Genomic DNA, 19,324 nt, shown 5'->3' on the forward strand with positions numbered 1-19,324 from the left:
AGGTTTTCTCTCACAGAAAAGCCACAGTTGCCCTCCAGAATACTGTGAAGCAGGCGGCGGGACTGTTGCTTCCTCTAATAGGTCCCAGCTCATTTACAAATAAGGAAATCCAACTTTTAACTAAAGATTTACCACTTTGCTTGTTTTGTTTTACTGCATCCCTAAGCCATTTGGGGTAAAATTATATGTGAATATTAAAATTTAAATGCTGTGAGACAGCAAAAATATTTGTCATGTCCCCAAATATTTGCTCCATTCTCCCCAAAGTTAAGGGGAAAAAAAAAATCCAGAAAACTTACTTTGTATTATGTATACCTGGGAAGCTTTTCAAGCTGAGGAATAGAACAAAACTTGAGCTGCCTTGCTTTCTGCTTCCAGGAATGCCAATCAGAGAACATTCTTTTTCAGACAGCCAAGTTTGGAAGTCAGTTGGTTTCTGGCAGTAAGTAGGGGGAGGGGATAGCAGTGGGGGGGAACACAGTGAGTCCTCCGGCTGATCTTCAGTTTCCAAGTCTTTCCGTAATGGCATCAATGAAAGCATCTCCTTGGACCCGGGCAGAGACAGGTAGAAAGACAGCTGAGTAAATCAGCTTTAGATGCAACAGCGGAAGCTCGGAGGGAGGAGGGGCTGGAGGGCCGCCGCCTGAAAGCCTGCCATTGGTGAGTTTACCAAAGTCATCTGCCAGTGGGACTTCAGTGGAATGTGAAACCAAATCATTTTCAAGTTAAAGATAGCCACAGTATACACCAGGCTCTAGAAGCTGGATTTTAAACTCACATCTCTCCCTGAGAATTCAGAGGGTTCTGTTAGGAGCTCTGTTGTAAGTAACAGTTTGGTTCAAGTTTATCCTTGAAGTGAATGTGCCAAGAATTCATATATTTCTGGATGTACTGGAATTAAAAGGATTTAAGAGATCCTGCTGTACATAATCTAGGGTAAGTGAAAAGACTGGTTTTAAGGAGCATCTCTCCCTGGGAAGGTTAATGTTGAATTGTCCTTTTTCTTTGTGTGAATGAGAAAGTGATAATGAAGATTTTTTCCAGTGTTGTAACTTTCTTACCTTTCCTGAGATATATGGCATTTTACTTTTGCTTAGTTTTGAAATTTACCTTGCACTTCTGGAACTTCAGTTTGCTTTACCCTTACTTATTTTTCCCTCTCTTAGCTCCTCCTCAAACACCCTGTGTTTATTGAATTATAATGTCAGTAGTTATATGTCACTACACCGACAGTTACTGTGTTCATGATGCCACTGGATGTATCTGCATTATTGTTGTGAGATGGTGTCATTTCCCTTGCATGGCACTATGGCACTTCCTAATTAAATAAAAATAAAGAAGGGAAAAAGAGGTGATTGGAAAGTGTATCAGGGGCCTTTAGAAGATACTCTGTATTTTAAAAAACAAAACAAATGAGACAAAATAGGCAATTTTCCATTGAAGAGTACAATTTATTATTTTTTGGTGTTGCCTCATTAATTCCAAGCCGATTCTCTTCCTCCCCAAAAGCTGAAATTTGCTAAGTGAAGGGAGGCATCCTGATTATACTGAGCTTGAGAGTGGAGGAGGGTAAGAGCTGTCTAATTTGCTATTGCCACACTGTGCTTTAAGGATTTCAAAACTTTTTTCTTTAAAAAGAAAAAAAAAAAAAAAGAACGACAAACTTTAGTTCCCTTCATGTTTTGACCATGTATAGGTTTGGTTTCTTGTTTTGTCAACTGACCTCTCAGCTCTGCTCTAGAGACAGCTTTTCCAAACTTGCACAGCATTCCTTCAGGATAAATACTGTCCATAATAGTCACAGGGTACATGGTGTGAATTGGAAATTCTACTTTATATGGGGAAACTAAATCTGCTGACGTTCTTATTACAGAGTGTGGGGCTGAACAGTTGTTAAATGCTACTGGCCAGTTTTTGTTCTGTCAAAGAGACTGGATTCAAATGAACTAAGTTGGTTTAACTAGATTCAAGCAATGAATGACTTAATATGGATGTTTCACCCAACTTTGATAAGACTAGACAATATACTATTATGCTTCTAAAATGAAAAATGAGCATAATATTGATAGAGTTGCTTGATTTTACAACTACTGAACAATCTAGCAAAATGGAAACTTGCCAGAGCTCAGTGTTGGTGCCTCTCCCTCCTTACTTTGTTCATTTTCTCTCTCCCTGTTCATCCCTCCTCCTCCCTCTCAGCTCCTAATGAATATCACTGCTAAGTACCCTCCTTTCCTTGTAGTCAAGACCCATCTTCAAGGAAGACTCTGTCTATAGAATGTTTTAAAGTCAAGGCACTAAGTCCATCAGGAATATTTGCATTTCAGTATAAATACCTAACCTCCAAACAGTTTAAGCAATTTTGTTAAATCACAGTTAGCCTTCCCTAATACTTAAAATTAACCCATTAAGTTGTAAAAGCTGAAGGTAATTTTCACGTCTATGCAAGTGGATGGTATCTTCAAAAATTTTCCCTGGTGTCATTGAACGTCTGTTCTTGCTTTACCCATCTGCATCCTGAACTGTTGACAGTAGGAGTGAGCGTGGCAGAGATCATAGGTGTTTCCCAGAAATTCATGTGTGCATACACATGTGTGCTCACTACACACACATATGTATACACACAAACACTTAAATGTAGACTTACTGTTTCCTTAACTAATATATTTCTGATTGAATTATAAATAAATTTAATTATATTAGGTTTATCAATGTGGTGCTTTGTGTTTGTTTTCAGTGTGTCAAAAGAAAACCAAAACAAATATAAAAAATTTAAATCCTAGCCTAGCCAGGCATGGCTCTGTGGTTGAGCATCAACCTAGGATCCAGGAGATCATGGTTCAATTTCCGGTCGGGACACATGCCTGGGTTGCGGGCTTGGTCCCCAGTAGGGGGCGTGCAGGAGGCAGCTGGTCAGTGACGACTCTCTCATCATTGATATTTCTATCTCTCTCTTTCTTCCTCTCTCTCAAATCAATAATGATAGTTTAAAAAAAAATTTAAACCTTAGAATGAAAGAATTTTAAACCACGTGGCCAAATATTGTTGACAGGAAAAAGGGAAATGAATATTTCTCTGTAACTATTATGTCATTCATAGTTTCTAGATCTCTGCTAAATTTTCAAGCTCTGATTTTATTTCTTTGAATATAGTAAGTATAATTGTTTCATAATATATGTCTGCTAATTCTAATATCTCAAGTGTTACTGGGTTGTTATTATTGTTCTTATCCGTTCTCATTTATGGTGTCTTATTTTCTTGGTTGCTTGGATATTCTTGATCATCTGCTGGAAATACTTTTTAAAAAATATTTTTAAAAATAAGTTGAGCCCTAGCAGGTTTGGTTCAGTGGTTAGAGTGCTGGGCCCATGGACTGAAGGGTCCTAGGTTAGATTCCAGCCAAGGGCAGGTACCTCGGTTTCAGGCTCAATCCCTGGCTCCAGCAATCAATCCATGTGTCTCTCTCACATCAGTGTTTCTCTCTGTCTCTCTCTTTCTTCCACTCTCTCTGAAAAGCAATGGAAAAAGTATCCTCTGGTGAGGATTAAAAAAATAAAATAAGTTGAGGCCTAGTGGTGATGATATCTTTGTCCAGAGTAGACTTTGATTTGCTTCTGCCAGGCGCCTGACACTATCAGACCAGAATCGTTTTAGTCAAAGTGCAACACCTAAGGTTCCTTAGTTAGTTCTGTGCAAGAAGTTGGGCTGCAAATCTGTGTGAGGAATGGCTTATTTTGGGTTCCCTCCTATCCTGAAGGGAGATACGACTCTTAAAGTTGGGTTACTTTATTAAAGCCTTAACCTGAGGACATGGTTTAGGATATTCTCGGGAAACCCATAAGACTGCCCAAAGTGTAACTGGTGTCTCAAATCTTTTGTTTCTGATAGTTATGCCCAAAGGCAAAAACTTTCAAAGATGAGCTTCCTACTCTGAGTTCTAGTCTTCTAAATTTCCCTATGTGAAGTCTTCACCTTCTTATTAGCTCTTTGCTGTTTTAACATTTTAAATATTTTTAGTTAGTTCAGTGGGAGTATCTGTCCAAATTATCTCATTACTGTTACCAGAAATGGAAATTCATCCTACTGCTTTTATAATTTTTTTTTTAACATTCCTCATTCTAGAGAGGATACCAGGCAGTCTACTGATACCATTGATGATTTCAGGGAGCTTTTCTGATTTTGTTTTAGTTGTGACCAGATCTGTTTAGGCTTTTTGGAGAAATTTATAAATGCATGCCGATTGGAAGATTCCTGTTTTCCAACCTTATATGAGCTGTCAACAATACTTAACAGTTGTTTTATTTGTCCCTAGCTGGCCCCTTTCCTTAGTAATCTCTTTAGTCTCTCTAATCCACCCCTACTGCCATCACTCTCAGCTGTTGACCTTGACTCCTCCTGCTTTCTCCTTGCCTACATACAGTATCACCACATTTAAAGAACTATCTTTAAAATTTTCTTCCTTTCCACTCTCTTTGCAATTGCTCTACTTCAGGTCTTTGTCATCTCACTTGGGTATTATTGTGGTCGCCCAGTTGTAATCCTGCCTCTAGACTCCCAACACTTCTCCCACACGAGGATTATTTGTGCTAATCTCCACACTTGTTTAAAATGTCACACCCGTCTTCTAAAAATCATAGACTTCAATGAATTGCTCCTCTACTTAAAAATCTCTACTGGCTCACCATTCCCTTCAAAATAAATTCCTTAGTATGTCTTAAAGGCCTGCCACAAAGCCTTGACCTGTTTCTCTAACAGCATCTCCACTGCTTCACTGGCTATCACAAATACTTTACTGACACACAGTTGTTGCTTCCAGAATATTCTGTACACTCTCATACCTCTGTGCTAGTCTAGCAGTTCCCCCCCCCCCCCCCCAGAATGCCCATTGTTCATCTTCTTTGTGAGCAAATCCTGCTTCTTCTTCAAGGTTGATATCAAAAGTCACCTTCACTGTACTTTCTTTAATTGTATAGCTCACCCACCATCCTGGGAACCCCTGATGGCAGAAATTGTGTCTTCCTCATTTTCGTATTCTTAGTAACTGACATAGAAACCATTCAAAATGCGTCGAAGGAATGAACAAATGACTATTCTGGGAAAGTTTTCCTCAACAATTCCTTTTTTACTTTATTCTTTTCTTTCTAAACGTCATCATTCTTTGACTTTAGACTCTTTGCCTAAGATAGCAATCATTAATGGTCCTCTATGTCAGGTAGACTCAGTTAAAAATACCTTTGGTTATTGCTGTTTTGTGGAAGGAGGAAGTTATCTATTTCCATTTTTGTCAAATGAGACTGTATAACTCAATTGTGATGACAAAAGAGATGATAATCTGGCTGGTGTGGCTCAGTTGGTTGAGGATCATCTCATGCACCTAAAGGTTGCCAGTTCCATTACTGGGCAGGGCACATGCCCAGGTTGTGGGCTCCATCCCCAGTAGGGGGCATGCAGGAAGCAGCCTATCTATGTTTTGCTCTCACATCAGTGTTTCTCTCTTTCACTCCCTCTCCCTTTCTCTCTCTCTAAAAAATCAGTAAAAAATATTTTTTAAAAGACATGATAAAAGTTTAAATATGATAAATTAGCTATATATTTTCAGAGATTCATAATAAAAGAGAAAGTCATAGAGTTGGAAAACTGACATGTTTCAACAGATCTAGTCTATAATGGTAAATAGCACAAATGAAAAAAAGTCAATGCAACACAACTAAATTAAAACAATCTTATTACAATCCAAGTCTGAAATATCAAAAAACACTGGATTGTTTTCAGATCACAGCAAGCTGCTTGAAGGAAAACAGTTTATTGGTTATGTGATATGACATTATGACCTTAATTTTAAAGTTGGCTGATATTTTTTTCTCAAAAATCTTCAGGCCTTGATGAGCAATGTTAATCTCATTTTGCTATTTTAAGTTAAAAGAAACATTGCGTTTATTTATTAAAAATGGGAACCAGGCAGAATATATCTTATTGATTCTAAAGATATTTAACTAATTTCATATTCCTTAGATCACTTGTAAGTTTTTCACACATTTATGTATACCTTTGATATGCCAGCTCCTGAGATTTAGAAAAATAAGAAAATTTGCCTTGGCATACAGTTTCTCTTGTACAGGGCTCTTGTTCTGCCACAGACAAAAACTCCATTATGAATACTGCAAAAATGTATCTTTAAAAACACTTTGAATATAATTAAACATTCAAAGTCAATATTTAGATGAGAACCCAGAATACTCCATCACAAAATATCAATATGTAATATTGGCCTTTCCTATTTTTTCTCATTGTTTAAAGAAAACTGGCTGATTTTAAATTGTAGTTTCCAAGTCACTAAGCTAATTTATCTTATTAATTCAACAAATCTGTGTCAAGCTCCAACCTTGTGCCTTAACTTTGTTAGACAATGAAATTATTTATTTAGCCCCCTTCATAAAACACTGACACTCGAGTATGTCATATTAGAACAATGGATTTAATTGAAAAAATTATTTATATTGTTATTTCATTTATATTCTTAATATATTTGTGCTAATCTCCACAATTGTTTAAAACATCACTTTGCTTTTCCTCAGTAATTAGTGTTATCCTCTCAGAAAGCCAAGTTTTCGAACAGTCTTGGGATTACTTAATTACTTTAAGTCTCATATTTAGCAGATACTACTTTCATTATAAAATAACTTAAAGGGCCTGGAACTAATTAAAAAAATTGTCACATAGAAAGTTGTATATCTTAATATAAAATGAAAGTATACTTATTTGTGTAAATAAAGCTGCAGTTTGCATTCTTGCAAAATGTACTGTTAATGGTGTAAGGATGACTCAGACACCCTGGGTCATAAAAGCTTTGTAAAACCCCGTGTACTTTAGAGTGATAGAGTTATTTTTTTTATTTCTCATTTACTCTCACATTACTTTCTGTACTCCATTCCTGTGTAATGTGGTAGTACAGAAATTTATGAGTGCTGAAAGAATGAATTCACTGAATTAATCATAGTTCAAGGATATAAATACCTTTATTAATTTTATTAAAAGATAGAGATTAATTTTGAGTGAAATTTATCTTCTAATGCATATGAACTTCCTCATCTTAAATTGTTCATTACTACGCATTTACTCATCAAAAGATGTTGTTTTTAACACTTCAGATAAGTGTAGATTCTCTTCTAACATGCATCCGGTGTTTCCTACTATTTTGTAGATAAGAAACATATGTTATTGTTTTCTTTTATATATGGTAAAACTAAGATGCAGACATAGGAAGTACTCCAGATATACTACGTGTGGATTCTTGAGGTGACAAACAAGCCCTAAATCTCAGTGGCTTATGAAAAAACAAGGTGTCCTTCTCACTCATGCGAATTATGCCTCATGAGTTTGCTGCAGGCCCTGTTCTGCATTGTTTTCCTCTGCAAATAACCCATGTTCCTTATACTCTCATTTCCTTGGTCAAAGCTCGCCACACAGCCACATCTACCTTTATTCGGGTGAGAAATAAAACCCAAAAAAAAAAATAAAGCCTGGAAAGAGAAAGGGCTGAAATATTTATGACGGATTTTAATGAATTCCGTACTAATGGGCGATAGGCCCTCCAGACCCCCAGAAGAACATAGACCTAGACTTGACCTGTAAACAGCGATTGGCCCATGCTGGGTAACATCTAGGCAGGCTACCTGCAATCCGATGCCAAGGTCCTTCATCTGGTTACATCCTTTGACCCTCATCTGCACTGGAGATAATTTGGCTCTCTAAATCTTTGTCATGTCCAGTGCTTGTGACCTTTCTTTCCTGTCACAGCTTTTCCAGTCCTTTGGAATCCTAGCGTTTTACCTGTCCTCACACTTACCGCTCAGGGAGTCCTGCTCACAGTTAGGGGAAGGGAAAAGAACCTTTGATAGGGGAATTCCTATAGACTGTGCAGAGCAAATGTAAAATATTAACACCTTCCCATCCCTAGAAACTGATCATGTGTAGCAGAGAAATGGAGAAAAGGGTAATTGAATGTAATTCTAATCCCCAGCCCCCACTTTTCCCAGGAGGCAAAATAAAAGGAAGATGCTTAAAAAAAAAAAAAATGCCACAGAGGAACGGTGATGTATATTATAGGCTAGAGATGCATAGTTTTGAGTGTCATTTCCATCACTCTGATACTCTCTTTTTGCTTTGCATTTAGTGTTAAGTACAACATGGTATGACCGGGGAATTCAAACATTAATGAAACACTTAAAAGTTGAAAAATTAATAAGCCAACATTTTAAGGTCTTTAGGGTTTTAATTTAAATCAGCAAATCCAATTTATGTTCTTGGGAGCAGTAATCCTAGGAAATGCTATATGGAAGGGGGGAAAAAGATGCGGATCCTGGATCAGATGAATTTGGGAATCACTGTATACTATATTCCTCTCTTGGAGATTTAGGTGATCGTTAGCATTAAGGATTCTTAAAGTTTTACACTAAAGAGATGTGTGTAATTTTCTTTAACCCAGTGACTCTCAGGCTACTTTGAATATATATAGGGTGTTCCAAAAAAAATGTACATGCACACTTTGAATAATTATAAAGGCAGTGTTTATTAAAATACATTGCATTTTCAAAATGGAGCTATCAGCTGTTAAAGTTTGTATATATTTTTGGAGGACACCTTGTTTGAATATATAAACATATATATATTAACATATATATCAACATCATATATATATATCCTATTTTAACACACTTGGTAAATTCTGGTTTAAATCACCCCCTTGTTGTATTAATAATTAAAAGTGTGACAATGTAGTAGCTCATGTAATACTTTGAGGACATAAGGCTCAGAATTTAAAAATATCTTTACTGTTGGGCACTTTGTATTCTCTTGATAAATTGCATTGATTTTAAATACCAAGAGAAATAAAATTTTAAACTGATAGGGCATTCAATAATATTTGTTCGAATTTATTCAGGTATATGATTTGTGATACACTCACAGGTAAAGAGACTGTTTTCATCAGAACACAGAATTCAGAAGGGATTTGTACTTTTATGCATTTTATTCAAAACTCTAAAAGGGTTATTCCATTTTATAATATGATTATACATTACTAATTCATTAGACTTAGTTGTGCTTTCTTTATGAAGACCTTATGAAGAGAAAAGTCATCTTCAACTTAACATCTGTTTCTTGACTTTTCTTGTTCACCTCCTTTATGTTAAAAAAATTTGAAACTTAAAGAGGAAAAAGAAAATGTTGGATTTAAAGATAACCTACTAAAGTTACCATCTATGGGAATTTTTCTGTGCAAGAAGGTGATAGACTAACAAAAACAAAATGTCCAGTTTTTTCTTTAAAATATGTTTTATTCAATTAAGTGCTGTGACCACTTAAAATGAACCAATTGTCCCATTAACTTTTATACCATTAGCAACTCTATTCAATAAATCCTAGATATTAGGCTCAGTTATAGGCACAGGGTATTAGGTGTGACAGGGAGCATGTGGACTTTCATCACCTTGTCCACTTTGGCAGTATTATTCTGCTTTTTATTTATCAATATATTTCATTTCTCCTCCCTCCATTTTAAAAGTAAGACATAAACCAATACATTTCTTAAAAAGAAAAGTAGTTGGAAAATATACCTTCTTTCTGCATCATAGAAAGAGAAATCATTCAATTAAAAGTGGGTAGCAAAATTTCTTAGCATAAATTTTTCCTCTGATTTATTTTTGTTCATATTTGTCCCTGGGGTTATAATAAAATTCAGAAACTATAATGATGTCAGCTACACCTCTAAAAAGTCACTGCCGGAGGATCTGAAGATCTCTGCTCAGCACTGCAAGGTTGCTCCTTTGCAATTCTTTGAATAGCCACACAGCAGAACTCTATCTCTACCTCCTTTTTGCCAAATTATATAGTCAATTATCTCTATGTTCTGAAACTGCCTAGCACCTAAAACATTCGGAATGCTGAAAAATATCCTGAGTAACCACTTACCAGACACCAGAACATAAATCTAACTTACTTAGATGTACGGTACTATAATCTCTTCTTTAAAATGACATGAGGGAAGTGTTTAACTTAATGAGGCAGAGGATCCTGGTATGAAGTTACACTATATTTTTCATTGCACAGGGGTAAATTATTGCTTCAGCCTCCTCTATGGCACCCCAGTGGCCTCAAAGACACAATGTAGCCTCCAGAGATACCCGCTTTTGTCTTAGGCAATAACTTACTCTATGAGAGTATGCTTTCTGAGAATTATCGTAACAGTTCTTGCAGTAGGCTGAATTTCTTGAAGGTTGTTTGCAGATCCTAACTGAACTTGACTGTTTTTTTTAACTTAGGAATATTGACTAAATTGGTAAGTCTGCATACATTACTATACAAAAGAGAAAACTGGTGAACATTTTCTTTCTGTCTAAAACAGAGAACAAGCAAAAAAAATCTCAGTAAGAAATTAAATTATAGGAAATACAGTTTTTTCTTAGCATTTCTCCTCTGATGTTAACTTTTTAAAATATATAAGTATGGGTTTGGAGGGGTAGCATATTAAGACTTTAAAATATGATAATTAAGTATATTGCTCTATGTTTGCAAAAAAAAAGAATCTTAATTCTATATTGAACACCATATGTATGAATCTAAATGTGTGGGGGAGTTTTTAAAACAAGCTTTACTTTCTAATAAGGTAATATCAGAATTTAATTAAAACAAACAAACAAATACCCTCATCAATCAGTGTTGCAGCATTTGGGTAAATGTTAGAGCTTCATAATTTCCAAAGCAGAGACATTACTCAGGGCTTTCTGCCAAAACATTGCTGGTAATCTTATGAAAAGAGATGAAGCAAATGTAAGTGCTGCTGCCTGGCTTAGTTAGATATGCATTTGCTGGAAAAGAAGCCAACACATTTCTGATGCAAACCATTAAAATTACAGTTTAGACACACATACACACACACACAGGCACACACACACTGTGCTTTACAAGTCTAAGAATATACACATTAAAATCCATCTCTGTGCTCAAGGGGAGCACAGAAGTAGCAGACACAGCTAGAGTTGCCTGGATCCTTTCTTTATCTTGAGTGGTTTTAATATACAGCCACATTTCTCTCAATGACTGCAATGGAAGAAATTAAATTACTCATATCTGGACAAGATTTAGGGTTGCCCTTATGTGATTTAATTCTACCAAGTACTCAGAATCTCTTACTGATAAGTGGGTGGTTTGGGCTGCTGTTTTCTGTGGTTTATTTGAATGATTTGGATAAACATCTGCTTCCCTGTAGTGCTGAATAAAAAGCAATTTATGTAATATAATAGTGATATAAGAAAGTAATCAAAGCGTGCATTTTTTAAAAAGGAAGAATGAAATATTTTAAGTTCTTTAAAGGGAGAAGTATTGAGTCAAAACTCTGACTATTTGCATATATTATTTTGACCACTGGAGGGCTCTCAGATTTTTTTACTTTAATTATTTAGAAATCTACTTGAATAGCTGAAACTTCAGCACAGCAAATTTAAATCTTAATGTTATAAAGTCTAGGTAGCCTTATAGCTCGTACAAGGATATATATTTCCAAAATACAAAATGAAAGAAAATCAAGTTTAATTTTCTGTATTCTTTCACTGTTTCACAACAAAAAATGTCACAGCAAATAAAAGAGAAACTAATCATGTGCTTATTTTTTATAATCATTTCATAAGACTCATGTTTACTTTACATGATCCACAACCTGTATATCAGAATAAGACATTCCTAAATATCAGAGTTAGACCCTGTTTTGATGTTTTAAATGACCTACACTGAGCTAAGCCTCTGTCTTTGAGGATTGCCCAGAAGACAGATACATATGATGATAACTTAATATATGGAGTAATAGAATATTAAAGTGCCCAGAGATGTCCTGAAGAAGGTGGCAGCTACGTTGGGTTTTGATAAGTGAGTAGGAAATACCTAGAAAAAGAAAGATGGGCAGACATTCAAGCTTGAAGGACTACAATGAGCAAAGATAGGAAATCCCATGGTGTGTGTAGAGGAGCTGATCAACAATTTGATGTTACTAGTTTGAGGCTGGAGTGAAAAGTGATGGGTTTGGAGAGGTGAATAGGTCCCCAGACATGGAAGGCTCTTCATGTTATTCCAAGTGGTTTTCCTTAGAGTACTTAGTGCTTCTGAAGTCCAAACCCCTCACCCAAAGTGAAAAAAGCAAAAAAAGAATAAATGCATGCTCACAGGAGGGTCTAGAGCCAGAGTTCAAAATGATCTGCCTTGTATATGAAATTATAGCGTATTTGCATTTTACTCCATAAGAAATCTTTGTTTCAAGAAAATTGAAACAAAGGATAAAAGTGTGTTTTTCCAAATTTTCAGAAAGATGCACCATCTCTATCCAATAGCTTCTCATTCTCCCAACACATGTGGTGTCCTTTAGAATTTCCTTTGATTACAAACTTGCCTTGCTTGAGAAGCAGGCTATAGGTACTAAGAATTGCAAGAAATGTGTTTTAGGTAGATTGATTGCTCTGGATGATGATTTTTAAAAAGACAATAGAGGCAGAGAAGAGAGACAATATTGCAATAGTCTACCCATAAAACATGGAAGACATAACTGATTCCATAATGCCCAGTTAAATGGAAAATTATTTTGATCACTGTGAAGAGGGGCTTCCCATATTTTTTAAGTTTAATTCTGCAAAAATCTACTTGATATAAACTGAATAATCCCTAGCCTAGTTCCATAATGAACATTCTAAGCAAAGTTTATATAAAGAAGAGACTACACTTCATTTTCTCATAAATTCAGCCCTTCTGCAATATGGTGAATACTTACTAAGAGAGATGGGGAGATTGTTTGTCACTGTAATCAGCACTCTTAGCGCAGATGTTTGTCCTGAACTGTCCCTCCTGTCTCTTCCCAAGGCTTCTTGGCATCCTGTGGCTATCTTCCATAAGTGCTCAAAGTTTGGAGTTTGCTGGACATTTCTCCACTGACAAACATAATCTCCCTTATCGAGCATCAGTAGTTCAGAAGATACAGAATTACATAGATACAGAATTACGAAGAGGCAAAAGAGATACCATTTTGATACTCAGCGAGGAAGATTATTTCCTGATAGCTCTGTATAATAAATAGTGAAGTGTGAGATGGAGGTCTGTAGCAGTGCTTAATCTAAACGTGTCTATGATTCTAAATTCCTATGAATTGAACCTTAAGTAACTATAATGCCAATTAATGGGAACCCAGAAGGTGTCCTCAATTATTGATGAAGCTGTTCAAACATGCTCTTTTGACAGATTCAATTTCACTTTTAAATCTTATTTTTAAAAATGTTGTGCCATAAATAACTGGATTGGTCTTGAGGTGAGTTGGAGACATGCTCATATGCCCCAGCCTACAGAAACATAGCAGCCTGAGCTATGATGAAGACATTGTTTCCTATCACGATCAAGAGTGACCTTCATATGTAGCTATGTCTTTTACAAATGGCTACCAAGGAGAAAGACTTTACATTGGAAATACTTAAAAAACAAACAAACAACATCCTCTAGTATTCAAATGAACAATACTAAATAACCCTACTAGATCAGTTTCTTCTTTCTTCTTGAGGCATTTAATGCCCTAGAGGCCTATCATTATGTCTTTCCACACAAATATTCAGATATTTGACAAAAGTATTTCTTCGGTTCTTTGGGGGATTTGGGTAGTGTTGTAGTGAGAACAGCCCATAAAAATTTCTAGGCCCAAATTCTTTCTTGCATGCTTTAAGGAATTTATAAAATCACAAGAGCAGATTCAGAACTTTTTTTGTCTTTTTTAGAAAAAGTATATCCACCTGTTTGTGTATTAAGAGTGGCCATCTCTATGTGAGAATATGTCAGGCTTCTTAATTTTTTCATCAGGATGTCAACTCTGTTGCCTTTTTATCTGCTATTTAAGCATATAGATCTTTCTTTAATCAACCACATAGAATATTGGCATTTCTAGCAGCTGTCGAAAGATTTAACCTTGAATTGACTGCTAAGAATATGGCAAGACGTCTTCTGTAAGAGCTATAGTAAACTGGATCGCATACTGAGAGCTCATTGTCTCAATGCTTCCCCTTCACCCTTCATACACATATAATGTCATTACCGAGTAACTGTTTAATCTCGTACCCTTGAGTACTACTGAAATTTACCATAATATATTGTACTTTGGGAAAATAAAGAATGACTTTGAATAACTGCAGTAATATTGTGCTAAATATTACTCGGTATCTTCTGAATAAGACTCTATGCCACACAGTTCTCGCAGGACTTTGTGCCAGGAAAAGATTTCTCTCTCAAGATAAATTTGTAAGCTTTCTTTCTTTTACAAGGAAAACAATATGATCAATTTCCTTTTTTTTGTTTCGACTGCCTAGATTCTTAGAGCTAAATTAAATGCTCAGTTGTATTAATGATTAATTTTCAATGCTTGATATAATTATTTTCTTGAGAATTTGTTTCTAATCAGAGCTTAGCAAAGCCCAGTTTACTTCCTTTGTCATAGTAACACTCATCTGTATCATGAGGGTCATTCACACTTTCCCCATTTGTGATGTCTGACCCAGGTGATACTGCTTAGTGCTCCATTGTTTTTCGTCATGGCTCAAACAGTAGTATTCGTTGAATTAACAGTACTTTGCACTATCTTGTATGTTTTTAATACTGAAAATAGGAAGTGAATTTTAAACCATCAGGAATGACTAACAAGACTGCTCAGAAAAATAAGTAAATAAAAATAGTAACATTTCTTAAGGGCATTTGAAATCTCTTTTCCCCAAAGAGCTTGGTGAATATTCTTTTATCTCCACTCCAGTTTTGCTCAGAGTCTATATTTGTTGTTATCAGTTAGGTCACATTTATTTTATTGACTTCTCATTTTGAGCAAGTTTTAACTTTCTTAGAGTTTGCATCAGAGGATTCTTGACAGAATAGTTAAGCAATAAGGTCATGCTTGATTACAATGTGTTTATGTCATCAGTTTGTCCTATTCTAGCAACCAAGGCTATTAGCCAAGTACGTGAGAAGATTTCTATAGGCTGAAGAGGATCTCGCCTGTGAAGCTGTCTTATGAGAGCAGGGGATGACTCAGACTAACCATCACTCCTAGGGGCTGATGTTTTCCTCATGGAAGTCTGACATCTAGGAGACTGAGGCTGGAGTGATTAAGTAATTGTCAAAAACCAGAAAAAAAATCAGTGTAATTGGCAGTCTAAAACCCAGGTCTCCTGACTTTTAATCCAGGACTCCTTCTGATCCTCCTCAGATGTGTCTCAAAGGTTCTCTGAAACAGTATATTGAGAAGAAAAGGGTGACCCAGCATTCCCTCACTGTTGAGGTGATCATCCAGAGCACTCTTTTGAGGCATGGAGTGTGGTCATTTATCTCTATGGTGCAAGTGGCATGGATTTGAGGTACACTTAAAAAATGGATAGGTCCAAGAGGGGAGGACGACATGAATAATAATACACACTCAAAAGGGAATAGTTAAGAAAACTCTGGTAAATATACTCAATAGAATATCACATAGTCTTATATGCATGTAAGCTTGTTATGCATTTCTTCCCTGAGCTAAATCAAATGTCTTAATTGTAAACTGTGTGATGTTGACTTTTTATTCTCACCTGTTGAATGAGAATACTAACAGGGCTGTGTTCTAAGATTGTTGAAAGGATTCTATGAGATAATCCATGTAGAGAATTTATGAGCTCAGCATACTGCACATAATAGAATAATGTCTATGAAAAGTGCTAAAGATTTTGGGAAATGCTGACATCATGATGTAGCAATAACAAGGACAACAAAAAATTGAGCAGTTAATCATGGTTATGTAGACATACTAATAGAAAAATCCTAGAAGGAAACATTAACTGCAGATATCTCTAAGTCTTGAAATATAGGAGATTATTTTCTGCTTTGTAATCTCCTGTATTATACAGATTCTCTGTAAAACACATACAAAATATACTTCGAAAAATGTATAATTCATAAAAATAATTCTCAACCTGTTAAAATTCCTTCTTTTCCATCTTAACAGTTCTTGGAGGGAACTGGTGTGGTTTTATTTGCTTACAAACATTTACCTTCCAGTGTACATCCCATATACGCTAAGGAAATAGTACCATTCTGCTCTAGGCTAAATCTTCTCCAGCTTTGTGGACCAGTAGATTCACCCGTAATGAAAATTTAGCAGATAGGAGGTGATGCGAAGTTCTCGGAAGTTTCCTTCAGTCTCAGGCATTGATACCTATAAATCTCGATTCATAGGTATCCATTTCTTTCTCCAGAACCTGTGTCATTCTCTTAGCAATGAAATAGTTTGGAAAATCATGTGTTCTTGAAGGACATGGGAGCGTATATCTGTAGTAATGTGACGCTGCAGACTCCAAGCATAGTCTGTAGCACTTCATCACTTCAAAAATAGAACCAGGGGGAATCTTCTCTGCCCATGCTGTGTTTAGCTATATGGAGGAGCAACAAACAAAGAAAGGTTGTTAATTATTTTACAGTGCTTACACTCATCAGTAAATATTGCTGCACTTTGACATTTTCAGTTGGGCACAGCCTACCTGTAAACATCTCCCACATTGCATCTTGCTCTTACCTTTTAATTAGGAAACACTAGATGCATTAATCTAAATGAAGATACTATACCCATGAAAAGGAATTCTGATTGGGAGAGTTCTCAGTGCATATATCAACTACAATGAGTCAGCCTCCATGCTATAGTCTTATGGCTTTGAAACGCTAGTGTGCACAATTTTTTGAAAACTTACCCTTCTGCACACCTCCCCCACCTCTTTGATGATATAATTTTCTAATGTCGTACTGATTCCAGAGAAGCTCATCTCTGGACTGAATCACCAAATTTTAGAGCTGGGAGCAGGCTTAGACATCAACTAGTGACTAGTTCAGTCCAGTTTTATGTTAGTTTTATGGAAGAGGAAACCACAGCCTAGAGAGATTAACTTTGTCCAAGAACACAAGGGCCAAGAGTAAAACCCAATTCAGTTCTGGTCTGTTACATCTTGGGTCTTTTAAACAATTCATGACAATCCTTCTTTGGCTTTTATAATAATGATTTGCCAGCCTAAGCTACTTTCTTTTATGGAGTTCATCTTGCTTTGGATTATTGACCACAATGTCATGAAATCATTTTTGATGAGGAAAAACTAGGGAAGATTTAAAAATTGGTCAATAAAGCATTTTTAATCAATGGTGACTCTAAATCACTGTTTTATTCAAACACAGTATCAGATCATTATACTAGAGTAGGCAAATGGAAAAGGTCCTTCAACAGTGGGAGCAGACGACATAATTCTGTGACTAGCAGTACAGTCCTCTCAGTTTTTCAATCATTTTTTATTCCTTTCTGTCTGTGTCACTTTGGGAGGCTTAGACCAAAATGTTCATTGTTAGGGAGTGATATCTTTGACGTTTTTAAGGGCTTTGCACTGTGGATGAGGAGAGAACTTTAAATCAATGTCGTGTTGAGACATTTAAAAAAAAATTTACTTGCAATCATGACTTACCATTTTTCACTTTCATAAAATCATTCATTCATTTCCTAAAATGAGTGACCCTTGATAATGAAAATAATCTGTATTTTTCTTAATTCCTTTTTTCATTCATTCACCATCTACTTTGGTCACCAGCCACATACCAATTATTGTATGAGTTCTATGGATGCAATCTTTGTCTTTAGGGAGCTCACAGAGTGTCAGGGTAAGACATATAAACAAGTAAATCTTCATTATTTCATGTGACAGATGCCATAACATAAGCCCCAAAAGGCACAGTAGAGCAGAGGATTAAGAGAGGGAAAGGTAAATGAGCTGAAACTTGAAAGATAACTCTAATTTTGACAGGCAGATTTGGGGGGAGGGGTGCATAATATGAATGCAAAATAATAATATGGAAGGAGTAAACATCATTTGAGAATTATTGAAAGGGTAAGTATGATATTTTTAGGTAACTGAGATGATGTAGTATTACTAAAACGTAAAATATGTTGTAATAAGTGGTATACAATAAGGCTGGACAAATAAGAAGTATTTGAGAGGTCTTTAAGACTAAAAGAGGTTAAAATATATACTGAGGCAATGAGAAACCATTCAAGAATTATGATCAGGCAATGATATAATCAATCTTAATATTAGAAAAATCACTGTCACCATAGTCTGAGAAAGGCTGGAGGGCAAGGAACACCAAACCAGGAAGAACAGTAAAGAGGCAATACACTACCATCCCCAAGCAAGAAACATTAGAGCCTAATCTCCTGAGTAAGTCACAGTGATAATAGCAGTGAGAGAAAATAAAAGCAAGATAAATCCAAGAGATATTTCATAAATGGAATCAATATGATTTAGAGATTTGCCAGGGAAGCAGGAGGAAAAGCAAGATGTCAGGGATGATTCCCAGGTTCTGGCTCTGGCAACAGGATAGATGGTAATGCCATTCATGATGAAAGGAAATGTGGGAAAGGTTTACCTATGGGAAGGGTGAACACAGTGCCTTTGGACTTTTTGAGTTGGAGCTCTTGTGGAATAGGTATGTAAAGATGTCCACGAGGCAGTTGGAAAAATGGAGGGGAAATGTCTCGTGTAGAGACATTGATGTAAAAGTCATTTATACAAAAAGGAAAAGAAGACTGAGAAAGAACCAAGTGAACACTAGTAATTTGGGTTGAGGAAGAGGAAGAGCTTCTTCAGGATACACTGGAAAGAATTAGCCAGGTGACATCACCAACGTGGTAGCCTACATTCCCCCACAAAGATCAATTAATCATGGATCCATGAACAAAAGCAGCTCTGGGAGAGCTCTGGAGTCCCCTTAAGAAACTTCAACACAGTGGAGCAAAGAACATGGGGAAAACCTCACGAAAAGGAAAGTAAGACAGCTTCATTCTGCCTGTCTCATCCCATCCTAAGCCAGCATCGCTCCCTGCCAAGAGGGAACCCCGAGCTGGAAGGAGGTCTTCTTGATGGGAAAGGAAGGACAGGTAAGTGACCAGCTTTCAGAGAGGGTGGCCAAACGGGAGCTCAAACTGAAGGACATTTTTTAAATGCCATGTTTAAATAGGACAGACTTGAAAATATTTGAATTGCTCACATGAAAAAAGTTCATGAAAGTGGACAATTTGAAGACCCAGAAAATAAAAGGGGAATTGCTAGATTAAAGTTCCAGAACAGACTTATAAAGGGAAATCCATAGAACAAGCATTTGTGTGAAATATAGCTTACTTATTAGAAACCAAGATACACATTGCTGTTGTGTTTGGCCTATGACTTTTTTAAAAATTACGATTAAAAAGCAAAAC

General features: G+C 36.1%; 1 protein-coding gene across 2 annotated transcripts in view; it reads left to right on the plus strand.

Moving 5' to 3' along the window:
- The first annotated feature begins 759 nt into the window (after positions 1-759).
- The window catches only part of DTNA (dystrobrevin alpha), a 224,917-nt gene continuing 206,352 nt past the window's right edge, over positions 760-19,324 (plus strand). For both annotated transcript variants that reach the window (XM_016195949.2, XM_016195948.2), the window contains exon 1: positions 760-936. The gene's annotated coding sequence lies outside the window, so the exon portion shown is untranslated. The remainder of the gene's footprint in view (positions 937-19,324) is intronic.

This window comes from Miniopterus natalensis, chromosome 7, assembly GCF_054644295.1.
Source record: "Miniopterus natalensis isolate mMinNat1 chromosome 7, mMinNat1.hap1, whole genome shotgun sequence".
Taxonomy (NCBI): Eukaryota; Metazoa; Chordata; class Mammalia; order Chiroptera; family Miniopteridae; genus Miniopterus; species Miniopterus natalensis.